This window comes from Cynocephalus volans, chromosome 8 (assembly GCF_027409185.1).
Source record: "Cynocephalus volans isolate mCynVol1 chromosome 8, mCynVol1.pri, whole genome shotgun sequence".
Classification (NCBI taxonomy): domain Eukaryota; kingdom Metazoa; phylum Chordata; class Mammalia; order Dermoptera; family Cynocephalidae; genus Cynocephalus; species Cynocephalus volans.
The window spans coordinates 140,245,645-140,266,597 of record NC_084467.1 but is presented as its reverse complement, the minus strand read 5'-3'; the positions used below and the strand labels follow the sequence as shown (position 1 = coordinate 140,266,597).

General features: G+C 40.2%; 1 protein-coding gene and 1 pseudogene across 1 annotated transcript in view; both read right to left on the bottom strand.

Moving 5' to 3' along the window:
• Positions 1–20,953, bottom strand: part of LOC134384026 (procollagen galactosyltransferase 2-like) — a 235,169-nt gene that overhangs the window by 201,889 nt on the left and 12,327 nt on the right. The gene's annotated exons all lie outside the window — the stretch shown is intronic.
• Positions 1,551–2,261, bottom strand: LOC134383721 (histone H2A.V-like; annotated as a pseudogene).

The following is a 20,953-nucleotide window of genomic DNA, read 5'->3' as shown; positions in this document are numbered from 1 at the left end:
ATTTACTGCTTACAGTTTCTGAGACTGAAAAGTTCAAAGTCCATCTGGTGGTGGTGACAGCAACCCAGGGGTCTCACATTGCATGCAAGATGGTAGAAGCAGAGAGAGCAGAGAGAGAGAAAGACAGACTCTCCTCTTTTAAAGCCCTCAGAACCACACCCCTGACCACCATTTTTAGTCCATTGACTATTGCCCAGTCCTACAATCCAGTCACCCCTTTAAGGCTCCACCTTTCAATTAACATAATAGGATTTCCCACCCTCTTAACAGTCACAGTGGGGGCTAAGTTTCTAATACATAAAACTTAGAAGACAATTCAAGCCTCAGTGAGTTTTGGGTGGACTTAATTCAATCCTCTACACCCATTTATTTCAGTATTCTTTAATGCTTTTAATAGATAAAAAAAAAATTTCATAAAAGTGTTACCTACTTTTGTTAGATTTGTTTATATGTACCTTACATTTTCTGTTGCTATTACACATAGCTTTTAATAAATGGATTTTCTATTAGGTGGTGATAAACAGAAATGCAGTTGACTTTTATACGTGAATTTTGCTAAATTTTCTATCAATTCTTATTATTTACCTTTAAAGTCTATTGGGTTTTCTACACAATTATCTGGGAATAATTATTTATTTATTTTTTCCTTTCTAATCCTTAACTTTTTATTTCTTCTTTTACTCATATTGCTCAGGCAAGAATATCTAGAATAATGCAAAACAAAAGTGATGATAATTTCTCCTTTACCTTATTCGTAGTCTTAAAGGGAATGCCTTAGCATTTCACCATCAAGTGTGATATTTGCTACAGTCTGCTTTGGTGTTGGTTTTTCTTATTGTTTTATTTTGTTTTGTGAGTAGCATTCATTGGGTTGAGAAAATTTTCTTGCTTTCCTAGTCTGCTCAGAGTTTTATTTTGAATGATTGCTGACATGTAACAAACATTTTTTGCATCTATTGAAATGAAAATATGGCTTTTCTCCATTAGTTTGTTAATGTGATAAAATGCATTTATAGATTTTCTAATGTTGAACTAACTTTCCAGTCCTGGTATAAACCCAACTTGGACATAATGCAGTATCTTTTTGACATGTTGCTGGGTTCAGTTTGTAAGTACTTTGCCTAGGATTTTCTATGTACGTGGGTAAGATTACCCAGTTTTTCCCTTTCTTGTGTTGCCTTTGTTGGGTTTTGTATTGTTATATTAACCTTACAAAATAAATTGGAAAGTATTCCCTATTTTTTAATCACTCGATGTATTCATGATATTGAGATTATCTTTACACTAAATAGTTGGTAGGACTAATCTATAAAATCTTCTGGGCCTGATGGTTTCATGTTGGGAAGATTTTTTTTTTTTTTTCAATCATGGTAAAGCTATATTCTCAATTTCTGTTTAAGATCATTCTGAATAACCAATTTGAGATTTAAAAAATTTCAAAGTCTGAGCAAAATATTTCCAATACTTCATGAACAGAATAGTTTTGAGACAAATTAATTTTGTAAAAAATGGTTTATCAATTCCATTTTTGTATAAAACACATGGGAGGAAGGCTAGCCAATCAGCACACAACTGTCACCACATGAAAAGGTACTTTTATCAAACTTCGAGTCTAAGAACGTACAAATGTTTCTTTTATCATGTCTACAGTAATTGTCTATGCTTTTCCATTTAACTGTTTTAAAAAATTTCATATATCCCCATTATTTCTTCTGTCTCAGTTACAGTACAATGACGGGGAGGAAGAGGGTTGGTTAAAACAACCCTCTAAGCAGTTTTCTGCTGTCCCTTCTTTCCAATCAGAGATTTGTGGATGTGAGGGATCACACCACCCCAGCTATGGTAGCCTTGATAAGAGAATCCCACTCTTCATCACCACGGATTGCAAGCTGCAAGTGACGTGGAGTGATACGCTTTACTTTGAGGTCCTTGGAAGCGTTACCTGCCAGCTCCAGCACCTCAGCAGTGAGGGACTCCAGAACTGCAGCACTGTACACGGCAGCAGTGGCACCCACCCTTCCGTGGCTTGTGGTGCGAGTCTTCAAGTGTCTGTGGAGGCGGCCCACAGGAAACTAGCCCAGCTCTCTGTGAGCGAGACACAGCCTTAGCCTTGGCCTTCCCACTGTCCTTTCCAGCTTTGCCTCCAGCCATGGTATCGGCGCGGACTCTGCCTCCGCTCGGCCGCGCGCCCTCCCACTGCCGCCGCGCCGCCGCCGCAGCTCTTGCAGCACCGACCGCCGCCGCCACCGGAGCCGGACAATGCCCCGGGCCCGCCTCCGTGTTGGGAAGATTTTTAACTACTGACTATTTCATTAATGATAAGAGGAACATACAAGATTTCTCTTTCTTCATGAGTCAGACTTTTGTATGTTTTTCCCTCAGAACTTTTAATATTTTACCTAATTTTTCAATTTATTGGTATAAACTTATTCATAGCATTCCTATATTTTAAATATTAGTTGCATCATTATTTATATATTCTTTTTCATCTCATACTATTTGTATGATCATTCTTACCAGGATTTTATTGATTTTACTAATTTTTTCAGAGAATCATATTTTGGATAACTGATTCTCTCTAGTATCTTCGATTTCCATTTCATGAATTTCTATATGTATATTATCATCTTCCTCTCTCATGGGGTTTATTCCTGCTTTTCTTCCTGAAGTGTCTTCAGTTCACCACTTAGCTTATTTAGTAGTATCTAATCCTCAATGTCTTCTCAATTTCCGTTATTATTTCTTCCTTGACCTTTGAGTTATTTATAGTTATGACTTTTATTTTCCAAATATATGGCAAATTTTGAGTTACCTTTTTGTTGTTGACTTTTATCTGGTTGTGATACATTCTGAGAATGTGATATCATAATAATTCTTTTCAATTCTTTGAGTCTTGTTTTTTTAACCTGAAAGTATTTAATATTTGTAAAACTTCCAAGTGCTCTGCAGTTGTGGTACTTTTTTTTCAGTTTTTCCTTCCTGGACTGATTGACTGATTAAGAGCTTTTTCTGTCATTTCATTTTTTCCCCTTCAGTAGTTAATGGTTATTATAGAAATTATAATCTGCATTGAACTTGACAAAGTTTAAATTTAATAAACATTTTAACTTTGTCCAGATCAACACAGGGACCTTAGAATGATTTAATTCCAGTCACTCCATATCCCAAATAAAATGTTATTATTATACCATATTTTAGTTCTATCTTGATTTTTTAAACACTTATGTTAGACACTACTGTTATCAAAGCCAATAATTTAAGATTCACCCATTTGTTTAACATTTTCCTTATGCACCATTGCTTTCTGCAAAAGCTTTTTTAAAAAACCTTCTTTCTGGTATCATTTACCTTCTTCCTAAAGTGCATGCAGTTAGATGCTTCTTTAGTAACTACCTAGTGGTAGTAAATTATCTTGATTTTGGTTTGTCTGAAAATGTCTCCAGTTGATTCTCCTTGTTGAAAGGAAGTTTTTGCTAGGTATAGAATTCTAGAATGACAGTTTATTTCAGCACTTTAAAGATGTTATTCTGGCTTTGATTTTTGCTCTTGAAAAGTCAGCTGTACTATGTTGCACTTTTTTAGTGTCTCTTTGCTGTTTTAAAAGTCTCCTACTTTTTTTAAAAAAATATTTTTTAGTTTAAATTATGGTGTATAGAGTTGTGGATTTCTTTTTATTTATTCTGTTTGGGATTCACTGGAATCTGGATCTGAACATTTGTGTCTTTTACAGATTCTGCAAAATTGTCAGCCATATTCTGTCCAAATACTGCCTCTCGCTTATTCTCTTCAAAATCTACTTCTGGGAGACCTACACAGTTCACGAAGGCAGGAGAAGCCATGATGAGAGAAAGAAAGGATCATGCCCACCATTTCGAGCCCCAGCCGCTTCAAGGCTGGAGCTAGTGAGTGCACAGAGCAAGAGCTGGCAGAAGCTGCAGCTGTGCCCTTCATATGAAGTTGCTTGGAGGTGGCAGAAGAGAAGAGGGCCTTGGTAGCCCCCAGGCCAGCAAAACCACTAACAGGGTACCCATGAACCCACATAGGAGCGAGGAGACACAGCAACTGAAAAATGGAGCCACTCAGAGACCAGTGAGTCATCACAAGGGTCTGGCACATGGCCCATCCCATGGGAAGTGTTTGGAGTGTGGGATGCAGGGGAGACAGGCCCACTTGGAGAACATTGGGGCACAGCAAGGACAGCTGATCTGCCCCCAATCAGCACAGGACCACTCGGTGGAAACTGATCAGGAATACAGATCTGCAGAGGGTGCAACTTGCTGAAAAGTCTCAGGCCCAGACCAGAGTTTCCACACAACCCAGGTATACCAGATTTCACAAGACACTGGAATACATACAAGGTCAACAATTAAAACCTGAGCTGCACAAAAAGCCTTCCCCAGGGAATCCACAGCAAAGTAGCAACCTAGCTCAACTACAAGGCTCAAGTGCTGGTTCCCACAGGAAGTTCCCCCATTCTAGAAGTAAGTAAGAGACAACAAATTAGTTCCAGTGCAAAGATGAAGTGGTGGGAACAGCGAATAATCCAACACAGAACTGAAAGAAAAAACAGAATACCCACAGACCAGAGACAAAGTTTGATATTAACTAGCAAAGGTCTCACATCACCAAAGAACACCTATAAAACTCAGAAGGACTGGAAGCCCCCTGGGCTCCCAAGCCAGGGAGGGCTGGGGGCCTGAGTCATGCCCCCCAACATCCATAGCCAGCCCAGTGATGACCACCGAGCTGTTGCAGGAAGGACCCTGGGCTCCTGAGCTGGGGCTGTGTGGGACAGAGGACTTCAGCCAAAACCCCTGACATCTGCATCCAGTGCAGCAATGACTGAACCACGACTGGAAGCCCCCTGGTCTCCCCTGCAGGAATGAGGGGGGTGCCATGGGCATCAACCATGCCCCCTCCCCCTGAACTGCTCCACAACATCATCTTAGAATGTAAAAAAATAAAAATATTAATAAATACGTAAACTTAAAAAAATCTACTTCTGGAATTGCAACAAGCATGTATTAAATCTTCTTATCCTTTTCTCAATATGTCTCAACCTCTCTTTCATGTTTTCCATCTCTTTGACTTCCTATACTCCATTCGGGATAATTCTCCAACTTTATTTTCTAGTTTATTAATTTGCTCTTGTACTGTAGATAAAGCTTCTAACTTAAAGCATCATTTTATTTTCATTTCTAGAAATGATTAATACATCTTACTTTACATTTTCATATTACAGACAATCACATTTTTCCCCAGCACTTTCACTACAGACCAATTCGATTTACATATTTACCGAAGTATTACTGAACTTCAGCGTATAATTTTATTTGTTATTAGGAAAGCCAGCTGAAATCACATAGAAATATTCGATCTCATGTTAACATCCCGTGAAACGCCCTGTTCCAGGTTTCTTACCCCAAAATCACTACAATCTGTAGGTTTAATCAGAAGGCCCACCCCATGGGTCTATAGCTTTGAGTCTTATGCTTCTATGGCAGAAAATTCCATTTCTTTATAAGGTTCTTCCCAGTAGAACCTCCAAATGACAAAGGTGAAACCCTCTAGCTCTGCTACTCCGTGCTCCTATTTTATCCTCCCCACCTTATTTTGAGGACCATGATTTTCCCATCTCACCGCTTCAGAAAGCAAGCAGTAGACTACTGGGTGTTTGGGATGGGGGCCAGCCTACTGCTCACTCTATGTGCATTCTGGGCTCCTTTCTGGGCCTGTTGCACAGGCTGTGCTCCTATCGCCAGCAGGGCTTGAGGGCCTGGGTCCTTCAGCAAACAAGGTCCACTCGGCCAGGAATGGACTGCTGTCAGGTGATGGCTGCCCTGGGCTGTGAGAAGAAGCCTGGGTTGGACTCCAGGCCTACAAATAAACTCGTGGCCATCTGCATTCCTTTCATGACTCAGCCGTTCTTTATGAAAGGATTCACTGTGTGAGGAGCAGGAGGCTAGAAGATCTGAAAGAAGAAACAGCAGCCAAAAGCAGAGGAAATTATAAAGCCATTGAAATCAAGGTGCAAAAGCAGCTGTTCCTAGGCTATTGCTGCTTTGTAACAGCACGAAGAGAATCTTCCAGTTAAAGAATAATAATCATAGAGAAAGCAAATCTTTGTGTATACAATGCAAACACCAAAAAAGAAAAAAAAAAAAAAAAAAAAAAAAAACCAGGACCAAATCACCTTACTGGGACTCAGAGAAAAGCAATAATGTTTTGGAGGAGGCTGAGTAAATGCTGAATTTGTAACTTGCAGTCCTATTCCAGTTTGGTACAGTGGAAAAAGGACTCAGGTCTGACTTCCTATTCCACACTTTCTATCTTTGGGAATTTGGGCAAGTTTCTTACCATTTCTGAGCTTCACTTCTGTCATCTGAAAAATGGGCATAATAATAATTACCTCTTTGTGAGAATTAGAGATGGCATACACAAGCATAAAGAACTGATACAGAAACTGCTGGTTGCCTACTGACATCCAGTCTCCCCTTCTCCCTTAGTAATAAGAACTATGGGCTCATCACAACTCACTCAGATGAATCCTGCACCTATGTATGTATAAGTGTGAGCTGATGGTGTACAAGATGTGTTGTACATGATTTCCAGGAAGTGCTCTTAAAGGAAGGGGAGAGGGTGGTCTCCCTTCCTCCCTTACTCCATCTTGCTGCCTGGAATGTGGATGAGGCACAGGACTAGGAAGATAAAGGACATACCTTAGAGATTCAGAGTGGAGAGTTGACAGAAGGTTGGGTTCCTCATGATATCATGGAATCCCCACATTGGCTCTTTACCTCCAAATTCCTTCATGGGGAACAATAATTTCTTAGCTGTTTAAGCCGTTGTTATTTTGGGTTTTTGCTCACACTCAGCCAAAATAATCTTGATGCAAAGAACCGGCCTTAATATCTACCAAAATTTAAAATCCACATTTTTTTTTTTTGATCCAGCAAATCTCACTTATAAGACTATGCCCTGTGAATATACTGGGATACATGCATAAAGAGATCTAATAAAAATATTTATTATATTATTGTTTTTGATATCAAAAGACTGGAAACAAACTAAATGTTCAACAGTAGGTGACTGGTTAGGTAAATGATGTGCTGTCAAGCTGTATATGATTATGCAGCTGTAAATAGTTTGAGAGATCTATTTGGAATAATCTCTAAGTAGAGTAAATTCCCAATTGGGGGGGAAAGATTATATATTATATTTTCCAAATATAGCTGCTACAATATCTCCCATCTCATAATGTGACCTGATACTTGTCCCTTTCAAGAGATAAGGTCTATAAAAAAAAAAGAGAGGGGTCTATGTCCCCTCCTTTTAAATCTGGGCAGCAGAAGTAACACTGTGTGACTTCCAAAGCTAAGTCAGAAAAGGTGAGGCAGCTTTCTCCTTTTTGGCCAGAAGACTCACGCCCAGAGCCCAGAGTCACCATGTAAGAGGCTCCCATGCTGTGACGAAGCCAAGCCGTGGGAAAAGACCACACGTAGGTGCTCTGCTCAGCCATCCTGGTCTTCAAGTCTCCCAGTCCAGGGACCAGATATGGCACTGAATGAGCCGTCAGATGGCTCCCTCCTCCCAGCTTTCCAGTCTTTTGAACCGAGGATCATTATGCAGCAGAGAAAAGCCACCCCTGTTGTGTCCTTTATGAATTTCTGAACCACAGAATCAGTGATCGCAGTAAAATGGTTATCCTTTTATACCACTAACTTTGGGGTGGTTTGTTGCACAGTAATAGTGTGTCTTTAAGGACTTACTCTTCACTTGTATGCTTTTTCATACTGTTTTCATTTTCCTTCTATATGTATATGTATTATCACATTCTTCAAGCATATATAAAATAAAGACATTTGTTAGGAAAACATATGATGCAAGAGACAGGCAGATCTGCCAGCTCCCACTAGTAACATGGCTCTAAAGCACAAATTCCCATTGGACACATGTGCCCTAAGAAGATAAAGGTGATATTCCAGGCTTTCCAGTTTTTAAAATCAGATAGCATATTGCCAAGTTTACCAGCTATAGTAGTTCAACACGACAGAAACTTTATCAGCATTTTCTTTGCCATGATAAATTAATTAAAAAGGAAAACTGCCACTGTTAGCTCAGTGTTAGCCCAGGATCTAAAATGGCATTAGTTTAATCATACATTAAGGTGCATGTTGAACATAACCTTCACTTCACATCTTCCAAACAGGAAGCTAACTACGGTCTTAAAATCCCTGCCTAGTCTAACCAAGGGAGGCTTTGGGCAGTTAGGTGAGAACCTAAGATTTAAAAGATTGCCAGTCAGTCTTCCTTAACCATTACAGCAAAGCAGCACATCTTTGGAATTCATACAGGTGTCCTGAAGGCAGGTAGTGAAGGGAAAAAACCTTAATTCTTCACTTTGCAGAACTGTGAAGTTAATGGAGAAAATGGTATATAACTAGCAATTCAGAGGATTTATTCCAAGTAATATCAGGGAATATGATAGAAATAATAAAACAGAGCAATTTAAGTCCTTGACTATGTTCTACAACTCTCTTAGGTATTTTAAAGTTTCTCTACGTTTAATTTACAAAACCCTTTTAGGAGTTGTAGCAAGAGGCAACCAGCTCTGTAAACATCACTCAGCAATTAAATAGCAAATGCGATACAGAATTTCCTATTTCCATAATTTCTAAACCAGCATAGTGGGTGATTTACAAACATCCTGAGGGATACAATGGCCCTTTCTGGGCACTATAGAGAACATTAGTGTTCTGGGAACAGTCTCAGTACACAGCAACAGGAAGCCATCGCATGGGGGTGGGGGGAAGGGGTGGGAGCCACAGTAAGTAGCCTCCTTCTCTCAAGGGGCCAGCAGCTAGCCATGGAGGTGATTCTGAATGCCATGAATACCTTCCTCATACCACGAGGTCTGTGAAAACCATTGGGAATAGTTAACATCTTATACTAAAGGAAGTTGTCTTTTTCTTCTAACAAAAAAATAATCTCCCCATGCATCTGGAAACAGAGGGGGCAAGTGCACATGGGGGGCAAGTGCTCAGCAGCCCCTTTGCCTCAGACTGCTGGAAACCAGGACAGGGACAAATGCATGATGAAGAATTGGGGGCTCAATGAACATACGTGAGATGAGTGAACAGCAGAGGGACCCCAAACTTCTCCAGGCTTCCTGACCGTCAATAACTGTCAGTTCCTCAAATTGCTTGGCTTTCTCCTTTGCCTTTTCACACAAACCTCTAGCCCCAGTAGAAGCCTGAGACACCTGTCACTTCACATGAGCTGGTTGTCTGAATCTCCCCAGCCACAGTACTTCTTTGCTGTTGGCAGGACGGTGGGGAGTGGGTATTCCTGGTCAGTGGGGCTCCAAAGGCTCCAGTGTGTTACAGAATATGATCTCTAAGGCCCAGACAACTCTCTGGGATCTGGGCTGGCTGCAGAGTTGAAAAAGTGCCACTAGGTTATATTCAGAATTCCCAGCCCATGTTTGGAACTTCTCTGATGGGGTGGCTTTTCTCCTGGAAGTTTTCTCAGCAGCCTGCCCAGCCCTCCCACACTCTCCATCCCTGCTCCACCAGGTCACCAGGCATGCATGTGCAGCTGGGTGTTGATATACCTGCAGTTATTCCCAGGAGATTCTTCAGTCCTGGTGGGAATCATGGGACCTCTGCTCCACCAGACCCATCTCACAAGTTCACCAGATGAGGCCAGCCATGCCTGGATCCCCAGCATGACACAGAAAACCATGGCTCAAGTGCAGCTCCCCATACAACACGTCCAGGGTAGAAACTGCAAGTTATTGGATGGATGAGAAAGTCACTGCACTAGAGAAAGTCAAAAGGACCCAGCAGCAAATTTTAATCTGTTGCTGGTATGATAGAAACTTGGGAAGGGTTTTAGGCATATAAGAAAAGGAAAGGTCTTCCCACGCTGTTTGAAAAGAGTTAGTAGAAAGAAATCATCTTGGTACCAGTTTCTTTCTCATCCTACTATATTCCTCTCTCCCTTTTAACATGTGGTTAAACAAAATTGGGAGCATACTGTATGTGCAATTTTGTATGCTCTAGGGAGTATTTGTTCATCTTATTAAATATTCTTTGAAAATATTCTTTTATTCTACTCCCATATGTTAAACATTTAAATTGCTTCCAATTCTTCATTTTTATAAATAATGCTGTGATGGATATTTGGTTCATAAATCTTTAAAAGCATCTTTGGTATTTTCTTAGAATACAGCCCCCCCAAAATTAGATTATGAGGTCAAAGTATGTCAATACAACTGAGGATTTTTATTTACATTATTAAACTACCTTCCAGAAGACTAACAATTTATAGTGCCAGGAGTGCCCATGCCTGATTCTACATTCTTACCAACCTTGCATAATATCATTGTTTTAATTTTGCTAATTATTTTTAAACATATCACATACACATTGCATCTCGTCGATTCCAAGGACCTATTTTTTTCCCCTGCATTTTAACATCTCTGAATTCATTGGCACTTTACAATAGGTGGCATCTTCCCATCACTTTAGACAAGGCAGCAGTTATCTTTGATGAGTGAACCTGTTCATACTGGGTTTACCATTGGGTAACTGCTATCCCTCAACATCTCAGTCAAAAAGCACTTATCAACCATTTGAGGAAGGAATGTAAGTCAGGGTTTTTACACAGGTAAGATCAAGACAGAGGCAGCATTAAAAAGTGCAGAACAGGTGTCAGTAAATTAGAAGAAAATACTGGAAACAAAAGTGATGCACACTTTTTGGCAATGCTACAACTCCAAGCTTATGATGGCACAGAGAATTATACCATGTGTAAAACACAGACATCCATGACTCCAGGAAAAGGGAAAAAGTGGTTCTGAAGAGTTGGGCTCTGTGACATTTTAGGCATATCTCAACCCATTTATTTCTCTATAATTTTTCTTTTTATGTGTTCACAAGAGATACACATCTATGTCTCAATAACTCTGAAAGCTCTTTTGATAAGAATAAAATAGAGATTTGAAGAGATAAGAAAGAATTATGTTATATTTAACTTGCAGCTTTTCTTTCTTTCTCTGTAATACATAAAATTATGGTATGTATATCTTAGATTTGATGAAAGGCCATATTTTAAAATATGAGAGTACTCTATAATAATGCAAAGAGAAGCAATTTTCAAATGATTCTTAATACTTGCAACAAATCACGTGGCTTTTACTTTAATCTGCTTGCAGGCCTTTCCTTCCTAATATATTGTCAGTCTTCAAGAGTTAGGACAGGGCGAATTTCCTGGAGACCACAGCTACTCTGAGAACCAAGACCACAGTTACATTTGGTGTGGATTTCTGTGAAACTGGCTCTCAATAGTCATAGCCTCTAGGTCTTCAAACAAGCAAATATTTTAGAAAGAGCCCCACTCTACATTCTTCCTCAGTCTTTCCTCTATACCAAAGTTATGTCATCTTCCTAAAAAAAAAAAAAAAAAACAACTCAGAACTATTAAATAAGAATATATACACAGATCCTACTTTATTTAGCACCCACAAATATTCAGCACCCACTACTGCCAGGTCCCATACTTAGCACTGGAGACAAACTGGGCACACAGAATGCTTCCTGCTAACTAAAAATCTAATGAGACAAATTACTTGCTAATTTCAAAAGGAAAATATTACTATACAATGGAGAAATTGGAAACCTGTTAAGTGATCAAAATCAGTGTCACCAGAAAAGGGTAAACAGACGCCAACCTGTTGAAGACACGTGACTTATACAGTATTAAAGCCCAAAATCGATAAACAAGAGGAAACGTCCAAGAAACCAAAGTGAAGGAGGGACATTTTATAAATGACAGGCCTGTAGATTTTGTAAATGTCAATGGTATGAAAGAGAAAGAAAGGCTGAAATTAAATATCAATTTGGATTAAAGGAAACTAGACAGATGACTCAATGCAACGAATGATCTTGGACTCAATCTTGTTTAAAAAATATAAAATTTTATAAAAGACATTTGAACAATTTATAAAGCTGAGATGTAGATCACGGATCCAATTGCAGGCAAACCTCATTTCATTGCACTTCACAACCATTGCATTTTCTACAAATGGAAGGTTTGTGGCAACCCTGCATCTAGCAAGTCCATTGGCACCATTTGCTCATTTTGTGCCTCTGTGTCACATTTTGATAATTCTTGCAATATCTCAAACTTTTTCATTATTATTAAATCTTTTATAGTGAATCTTTGATCAGTGATCTTTGATGTTACTTTGTAATTGTTTGGGGTTGCCACAAAACACCCCCATAAAAGATGGTTAACTTAATTGATAAATGTTGTATGTGTTCTGACTGTTCCACTTACCAGGTGTTCCCCCAACTCTCTCCATCTCCTCAAGCTATTCTAGATGCCATTAAGAGCATTAATCATTCATGGGAGGAGGTCAAAATATCAGCATTAACAGGCATTTGGAAGAAATTTATTCCAACCCTTATGGATGACATTGAGGGGTTCAAGAATTCAGTGGAGGAAGTAACTGCACATGCGGTGGACATAGCAAGAGAACCAAAATTGCAAGTGGAGCCTGAAGATGTGACTGAACTGCTGCAATCTCATGATAAAATTCGAATAAATGATGAGTTGCTTCTTATGGATAATCAAAGAAAGTGATTTCTTGAGATGGGATGCAATCCTCGTGAAGATGCTATGAACATTATTGAAATACAACAAATTATTTAAGTATTACATAAACTTAGTTGATAAAGCAGTGACAGGGTTTGAGAGGACTGACTCCAATTTTGAAAGAAATTCTACTGTGGGTAAAATGCTATCAAACAGCATCGCATGCTACAGAGAAATCTTTTGTGAAAGGAGGAGTCAATCGATGCAGCAAACTTCATTGCAGTCTTATTTTAGGAAATTGCCACAACCACCTCAACCTTTACCAACCACCACTTTGATCAGACAGCACCCATCAACATCAAGGTGAGACCCTCCACCAGCAAAAAGATTACAATTTGCTAAAGGCTCAGATGATTGTAAGCATTTTTTAGCAATAAAGTATTCATAAATTAATGTATGTTCATTGTTCTGTTAAGACATAATGCTATTGCACACTTAACAGATTACAGTATGGTGTAAACATAACTTTAATATGCACTGTGAAACAAAAACTTCATGTGACTCACTTTATTGCAATATTTGCCTTATTGCAGTCATCTAGAACCGAACCTGCAATATCTCTGAGGTGTGTCTGTGTTGTATCAGTATTAAATTTCCTGAATATGATAGCTGAACTGCAGATATGTACAAAAAATTCTTGTTTCTAGGAAAAATACACTGAAATATTTTGAGGTAAAGGGGCATAAGGTATGCAAACTCTCTCAGTCGCTCAAAAAATAATAATATACATAAACACAGAGAGACAAAATGATAAAGCAAATATAACAAAACGTTGGCATATGAGAGTTCTTTGTATTATTCTTGCAACTCTTCTATAATGTTTGAATTTATTTCACAATAAAAAGTAAAAAAGAGGTAATTCACATGAAAGTCTTTTGTATATACAACTTCTACGGTTGTAGTGCAATTAAAAAGAATTCTGTTCTCAAATTGAGAAATAAAAATCTAATAGGTGAGAAATACAGACTAGCCAACCTGCAAACTTCAGTGTTAGGAGTTCCAACGCATTAATCTCCAAACCTTGAGAAATGAACCTGAATGAAGTCCAGATCAGAAGGAGTTGTCAGCATTAAACATAATTTGTTAGATGTGAATTAAGAGCAACAAAAATTTCCTTCTGTTTCAGCATTCCTGAAATTGCATTTCACTAAGAGATCGACGTTTTAATAATCAACATAATTCCTTCAAATCCTTTTGGAAATAGGGGCAGTATAAGTAAATTAACAGATGTATGATCCTTATCTTGGTCTTTTTCTCAGCCATGTGCATTACATTTGGCCAATTATTCCAGAAAGCTCATAAGCCTTGATTGTAAATGGCAGCTCTTCAAATTACATCTACTTGTTTTACACTCTGCCCTCCATGTGAATCTCCCTCACTTCCTCTAAACATCAAAACATCAGCCTTTGTGCTTCTTTTGGATTTTAAATGGAGAGTTATGAGTATATCATCTTGGGAATTATATTCATACGGTCAGCAGAAGACAACACTACTTTTTACAAATCACTGAGGATCAAGAACTAGTAGTGATAGTCCAAGAAGTCAATGGAGATAGAGAGTTTTAAAAAAGGGAAGATTTTGGCTTAAATTTAATATTTGTTATTATCATGTCCAAGAAGCAGGGAGAGAAGTAATATTTTAAATATTTTTTTTTATGAAAACTAGACTTGTCTTGGGGATGCTTGATATTAATAAATAATATAGTAAATAATTAAATATCAATTAAATTTAATTTAAATATTAAATATTAATATTTAAAATATGAGGTCTCTCCCTGCTTCTTGGACATAATGTCTATGCATTATACTCTTGCTCGTGTTCTGTAGTCACCCAGAGCTCAAGTCAAGGCTTTCCCCAGCGGAGGGGATTAAGTAACACTAAAGCATCAAACATCCCAAAGGCATAACTAGTTTTCATAAACTCATCAGTTATAACAATGTCCATTTTCCAGATTCAGAGTTGCAGGAGCTGTAGTTTCATCAAGGGGGATGATCCTGCAGAGTCCTCCATTGGATATAGGGAGGTTTCTAGATGGCCTGGCTCTAGGGTCTAGTTTTTGTGCCTGGACATCTACAGGCACCAGCCAGTCTTGTAAATGATGACATAGGTGAGAGACCACATACTCTGACTCAAGGTGCAGTCACTATTCTGCCGTTTGGAAATTCAGGCCCAGTGATGGCAAAGCTTCCAATTACTAAAGAGAAGCCAGAAATCCAGATTTTTATAGAAAATTCGTAAATATCAGCAATGTAAAAAGAGCAGGTATGGTAAACAAAATTCATTTGCAGACTGAACCAGGTTCATGGGCATCCAGTTTAGAATCTCTGCTAAGGGTATCTGCCAACTGTGTCTCCTCACGAGAGAGGTTGACGGCCACAGACAGCTTTGCTATATAATCACCCAATGTTTGCAAACCACTGCAAAGACCCTAAAAGGCTCACTAGGGAAGGAGCTAAATGAACTCCAAAGACATCATGATTTAAGGACAAAGACCATGTTTTTCAGAAACAAAGAGATTTTTCCCATCTTCCCCCCACCAGGCTCCCCTCTCTCTTCTCAAATGAGGAGGCACATAGGCCTGAGTGAAGGAGAATCTCATAGAAGCACGGCCATAAGAACAGCGGTTACTGCGAAGACAGAAAGGAAAATGACAGAGCAACTAAAACTGCGAGCCAAGAGCTGCCAGATGCCCTGCTTCTGACCAACTCCTGGAGGAAAGAGCATCAAGGTTCCTTCGGACTTGGTCAGTTTTGGCTCCAAAAGTACTGGCCACCTCTCACAGCAGCGCCCACAGAATCTTCTGTTCAGATTTGGGGCAACTGAAACAAATGATCATCAGCTCCCAGGAGACAGATGGCAGCCACTGAGCAGGAAGCCGGGAGTGCCCTCCGGCCAGGGGAAGCCGAGGCAGCAGGCCAGTGGAGAGCAAGTTCTGTTTCAATTCTCAGGGTCACCTGCTGTGGCTCAGCGAGGGACCGTGAGTTGGGAGAAGGCCACTACCTGACATATAATTACCAGTGGCAACAGTCTACCAAAGAAGCTCGTGGAGATCCAAGGACTATTTCAACTTTTTCAGGAAATGATTCAAAACCTTGTCAGAACAATAAAATCCACATCCCCTCTCTCTCCTGTGTGCAGGTCCCTACCTAGAGTCAAACACGCAAGACACTGTCCACAGTTCTAAGGGAATGTTAGCTCTGCAAGTGCCGGCCCCACGGTTTGTTGTGGGAGCCTATTTAACAAGAGCTGGAATCTGGACCAGTAAAGCGTTCATTTCTGCACTGGTTCTCCAACACAGTTCTCTGACAACTTAACTGGGAAAGAGAAATTGTCCTCAGAGAAACAGCTATTGGAGACCATCTGCTATTTACAACTCCTGTCTCTTTCCAACTCACTCTAGAGTAAATCCAACCTCCAGTTACCTTCAACGCTGTCTGCGGAAAGCCTTTCCCTTCTCAGTTTGCTGCCATCTGCTACACAAGAAACTCAGACAGCCTCCATCCCTACTACCAACTCTTGTTTAACATGCGAGCCAGTAACCGCAAAACCGACTTCCTTATTCCAACCAACTGTTATGCTTTTTCATCATTTTAAACACACAGCCAGGGAGCATTGTCTCAGTAATGCAAGGGGTCACAATCTTAAAGTCCCCCTTTGTTCTCAATGAAAGTATGTAGTTAACAGTCAGAATGCAGTTCTCTCCGTGTCGGTCTTGTCTCACTTCTAGAGTGTGTAATTTCTATCTATAAAGCCTATATGTGAGCTGCAAGTGGACAGCAGTCTGGTCTATTGATTAATATGTTCCCAGACTGACATGTAAACCAAAAATATTATAATTCATAATTCTGTAATCTCCAATGAGAATAGAAGAAAAGAAGAGAAGGAAAAGGACAGGGAAAAAAATGATATTTATCTGTCCTTCCTCACGCCTGCTGAAGATGGATTTCTCAGACTCCTCTTCTACAAAAAGAAGAAAAAAAAATAGAATAGCAAACAAAAGAAAGAGAGTAGAGGTTCCCCCAAATCTCTCCTAGGTCTAGCCCATTGTGTGTCCACAGTCCTACGGTATTTCTCTGCCTCCTTCTTTAGGATGGTGAGTGCAAATGATTTTTTAACCCATTATCCTTATAAGCATTTTTCGTGCAAATATATTTATAAATATTTATTGTAAAATGCTATATGGCTGATACAAACACAATAAAGAAACTACTTAATCAGAGATTTTGATAGTCACTAAATTTAAGTCCAACCACGTGTGTGGTGTCCTACAGCATCTAGGATTCCTGGAGGAGAAAAATGCTTTCTTCTAAACCACATGAAAACATGATGATGGGTCGCATTTCCAAATCCTTCCTTTTAAGAGAGAGAAAAAAAATATTGAATCTAATTTTCATAATGAGTGTGAGTGACTCTTTAAACAATGAATCACAGTTTGCTTTTATTGAACTTAGTACCATGATAAAGAAACTGTGTATTTTCAGTGTGGATGTGGAAATTCTAATAAACTTGAAATTTATTCTCACTGTGCACTTTAAAATGCACTCTGTCGCCATCATGAAATGAGTTCAAAAAGAAAAAGAGTCCCACAGGAGAAAATTCCAACTTTCCTGCTTCTGGAAAAAGGTATAAGATCTCAGTTTTGAGCCTATCTTTGTAATCAGACCATTGAAAAACTGTGAGAAAACCATTAGTCATCTTTGGGACCTCAGTTTTATCGTAAAATGAACAGATAAATAAAGTGGGTAATGATGTGAGAATCTATTAAAATAACTTATTTACCCTTTTCCAAATCTTTATGGAGAACCTTCCTTCTAAGTGCCTCAGTGCTAAAATCTGGGGATATAAGAAGACAGGTCCTGGCCTTAAGAAGCTGAGCCTAGAGGGCAGATACAAAGGCATGAACAGACCATTAAAAAAGGTTACAAGAATGTCATGGGAGATGCATGAGAGCACACAAAAGAGGTCTTGGCCCAGATTTCAGTGCCTGGAAGAACCTTCTGAAAGAAGGTAGAGTCTATTACAAGCTTTGAAAAATAGGCAAATTAATAGTGGAGAGGGGCAATTGGGATCTAGCAAAGAGCATTTACAAAGGCCCAGAGGCCAGAAGGAGCTGTGATCCCCTGGAAGGCAGTTCTATATGATCACAGCACAAGGCACAAGGGAGAAGTGGGGAAGGACTAGGCATGAGAAACCAGCAGAATCCCTACATCTTGAAGGGCCTTGCATGCCATTGCAAGGTACATGGACTTTACCCTGAAAGGCTACTGAAGGTTTGCAAGTAGCATGGCCAGATTTCATCTAAGAAAGTTCATGTGGCTTGTACTGTGGATAATGGATAGATTGGTGGGTAAAACTGAGGGCAGAACACACCATTAAGAGATGGGAGATGATGGTGATTTGAACTGAGGAAGTGACAGAGAGGATAGGGAAACTGAAAAAACTTTAGAGGATTAAGTAAGAAGAACTGACAGAATTGACAAATAATTTGTTATTGATGGTGGGGGAGAGTCCATGTTTCTGTTTTGGGCAAATGGGTACACGCTGGTGGGAACATGGGAGATAGAGCTGGTTGAGCAAAGGAATCAGAAGGCAGTGCTGTAGACTGAAGCTTAATCCCCACTGCAACTGTTTACAGTGGAAAATCTTACTATGGTAATTGAAAGCTGGGGCCCTGAAGAGGTGATTAGATTGAGAGGACTATGCTGTAGTGAATGGATTAATGATCATGGTCATGGCATGGTTCTGAGGGCTTTAAAAGGAGAGCACATGAGAGTCTCTCTCTTTCCTCTGCCATTCTGCCGTGTGAGACCCCTGCATCACTGTCACCACCAACAAGGCCTTCATCAGATGTGTTCCCTAAACTTTGGACTTCCCAGCCTCCAAAACTGTGAGCACTAAATTTCGTTTTCTTTGCAAATTACCCAGTTCTGGGTATTTTGTTATAAGCAAAAGAAATGAACTAATACAGGTGGTGAGTTCAGATTGAGACATAAATTAGAGGAATCTATGGACCATCCATATGAAGAAGCCAGGAGGCTGCTAGGTCTTGAGCTCAGGAGAAATAATCAGGGATAGAATAAAGAATTGAGGGTCATCAGCATACATTTAGAAACTGAAGCTACAGGAAGAGATGAAACCACTTAAGGTGATGCTGTCCCATGAAAAAAGGACAAATCTAGATCCCTGGAGAGCACTGTTTTTAAGAACCATGCAATGAGAAAGAAGTAAGCCTCAAAAAAGACAACCAGTTCAGAAGAAAATTAGGAGAGTGGAAGCGTGGGTCTGAGGGAAGACACTGCTGTAAAAAAGGGAAGTGTGGTCCATCTGATTAAACGCAGCAGGAAAGATCACTGAAGAGAAGTTGTCAAAGTGCCAATGGATTTAGTGACCGTGATTGCTGGCGATCTTGGCAAGGAAACTTTCAGTGGAGTGCAGAGTGTGGAAACTAGATTATGGAAACCAGCTGAGCAATGAATGCACGCGAGAATGCAAAAGAGGCGAAAGTAGACCATTCTCTCAAGAAACTTGACTCCAAGTCCTCGAGGGCTGGTACTGTGTCTCATTCCCCTTCACGTCCCGTCCCGAGGTCTAACACATCACAAGTGATAAATAAACATCTGCTGAGTTAATGCAAAAGTACAGGGAAGAAGATGAGACAAAGGCTGGCGGGAGGACAGAGTCAAGGAAGAGGATGGGAGCTGGAGTTAAAACTGAGAAGTTTCCTTTAGACAGGATGAAATCTCTCTTCCATCACAACAGGATTAAAGGAGGCAAGGAAACAGATCATTTTCATCGGCTGGCTTCCATTTTATTGATGAATTTAGAAGCAAGGTGATCTATTAAAAATGTCAGTGGAAGTGATGACACTTGTGAAGAGCAAGAGCTGACTAAGGAAGCAGAAGGATCACTGGGCAGCTTCAGGCCCACTTGAGAGTGGACAGTTCACCTTGTGTGGGAAATTAGCCTGAGCACGGGTAGGGGATGAACAGTACTCAGAGCAGGGGCTGCGGGAGGACTGACCTGGGACTGGGCTTTTTCTAGGTGGTAAACAAAACGACAAGGGAGCAAGGAATCTAAGATATTTGCAATTGGTACAGACTTCAATTTGGAATTAAAGACCAAAGGGGACTTTGGTAGCAAGTAGAAGGATCGAGCAGGTCTTAAAGAGGACAAGATCAGATTGCAGAAGGCAGAGAGCTGAAGGTTTGTGTCAGAGGGAAATCCCATGTAAATGTAAGGCAAATACACATCTAATCCTGCGGCCATTTTTGGTATGGCCATTACTGTGGCGGTTACAGTGGAAGCTCTCACTGATTTGCCAAACTCGTCTTTTTTTTTTTTTTTTTTTTTTGTCTTTTTCGTGACCGGCACTCAGCCAGTGAGTGCACCGGCCAGTCCTATATAGGATCCGAACCCACGGCGGGAGCGTCTCCGCGCTCCCAGCGCTGCACTCTCGCGAGTGCGCCACGGGCTCAGCCCGCCAACCTCGTCTTAATGCCCTTCCAGGCTCTCAGAACAGGGCCTTGTTCCCGCACGCACTATGCTTCTTTTGCGATGCTGGGTTTCCAAAGGGCAGAGAGAGGCAGTATTTTACTCACTTTCTGTGAGTCCAATTCCTGCCATTAGAAAGATTCGTGATATCTTTAGTAAACGAATATATAAAGAATGACTACACGTGTTTGCATGCCTTTTTTTTTTTTTTTTTTTTGTCCATTTTTGTGACCGCACTCAGCCAGTGAGCGAACCGGCCATCCCTACATAGGATCCGAACCCGCGGCAGGAGCGCTGCTGCGCTCCCAGCGCTGCACTCTCCCGAGTGCGCCACGGGGTCAGCCCTGCATGACTTCTAACTTGGTGAAATGCAGCTATTGTGCCTCACTTGCCCTGCTTTGGTACCTGTGGAACATTCTTAGCTGTGAGGTCCCACACAGCAGATCCCTGGCCCTCTGCCATGAAGTCATTCTATTGAAAGCAGGACAGAAGCTGCAGAAGGAACTAAGGCTGACGTGAAGGAGAGGTGATGATTTAGCGGCAGATGACAAGACAGGGAGTTCACAGCACAACCTCCTGAGCAGTGTACAGGATTTGGCAAATTAAATCAAAAGCCATGTATGTGAAACTGTGAAGAGATCTGATTTCCCAGCTGGGGATGCCATAGATGTGTTGATATTCAAATGTATTAGAAATTCTAACTCATTATAATTTATTGACAGTCACTATTAACTTTACTGAATGCTAAAGAACTTAAAATGTCAAAGGTGATACCATAAAAATGAATTCTCACTCCATGGCT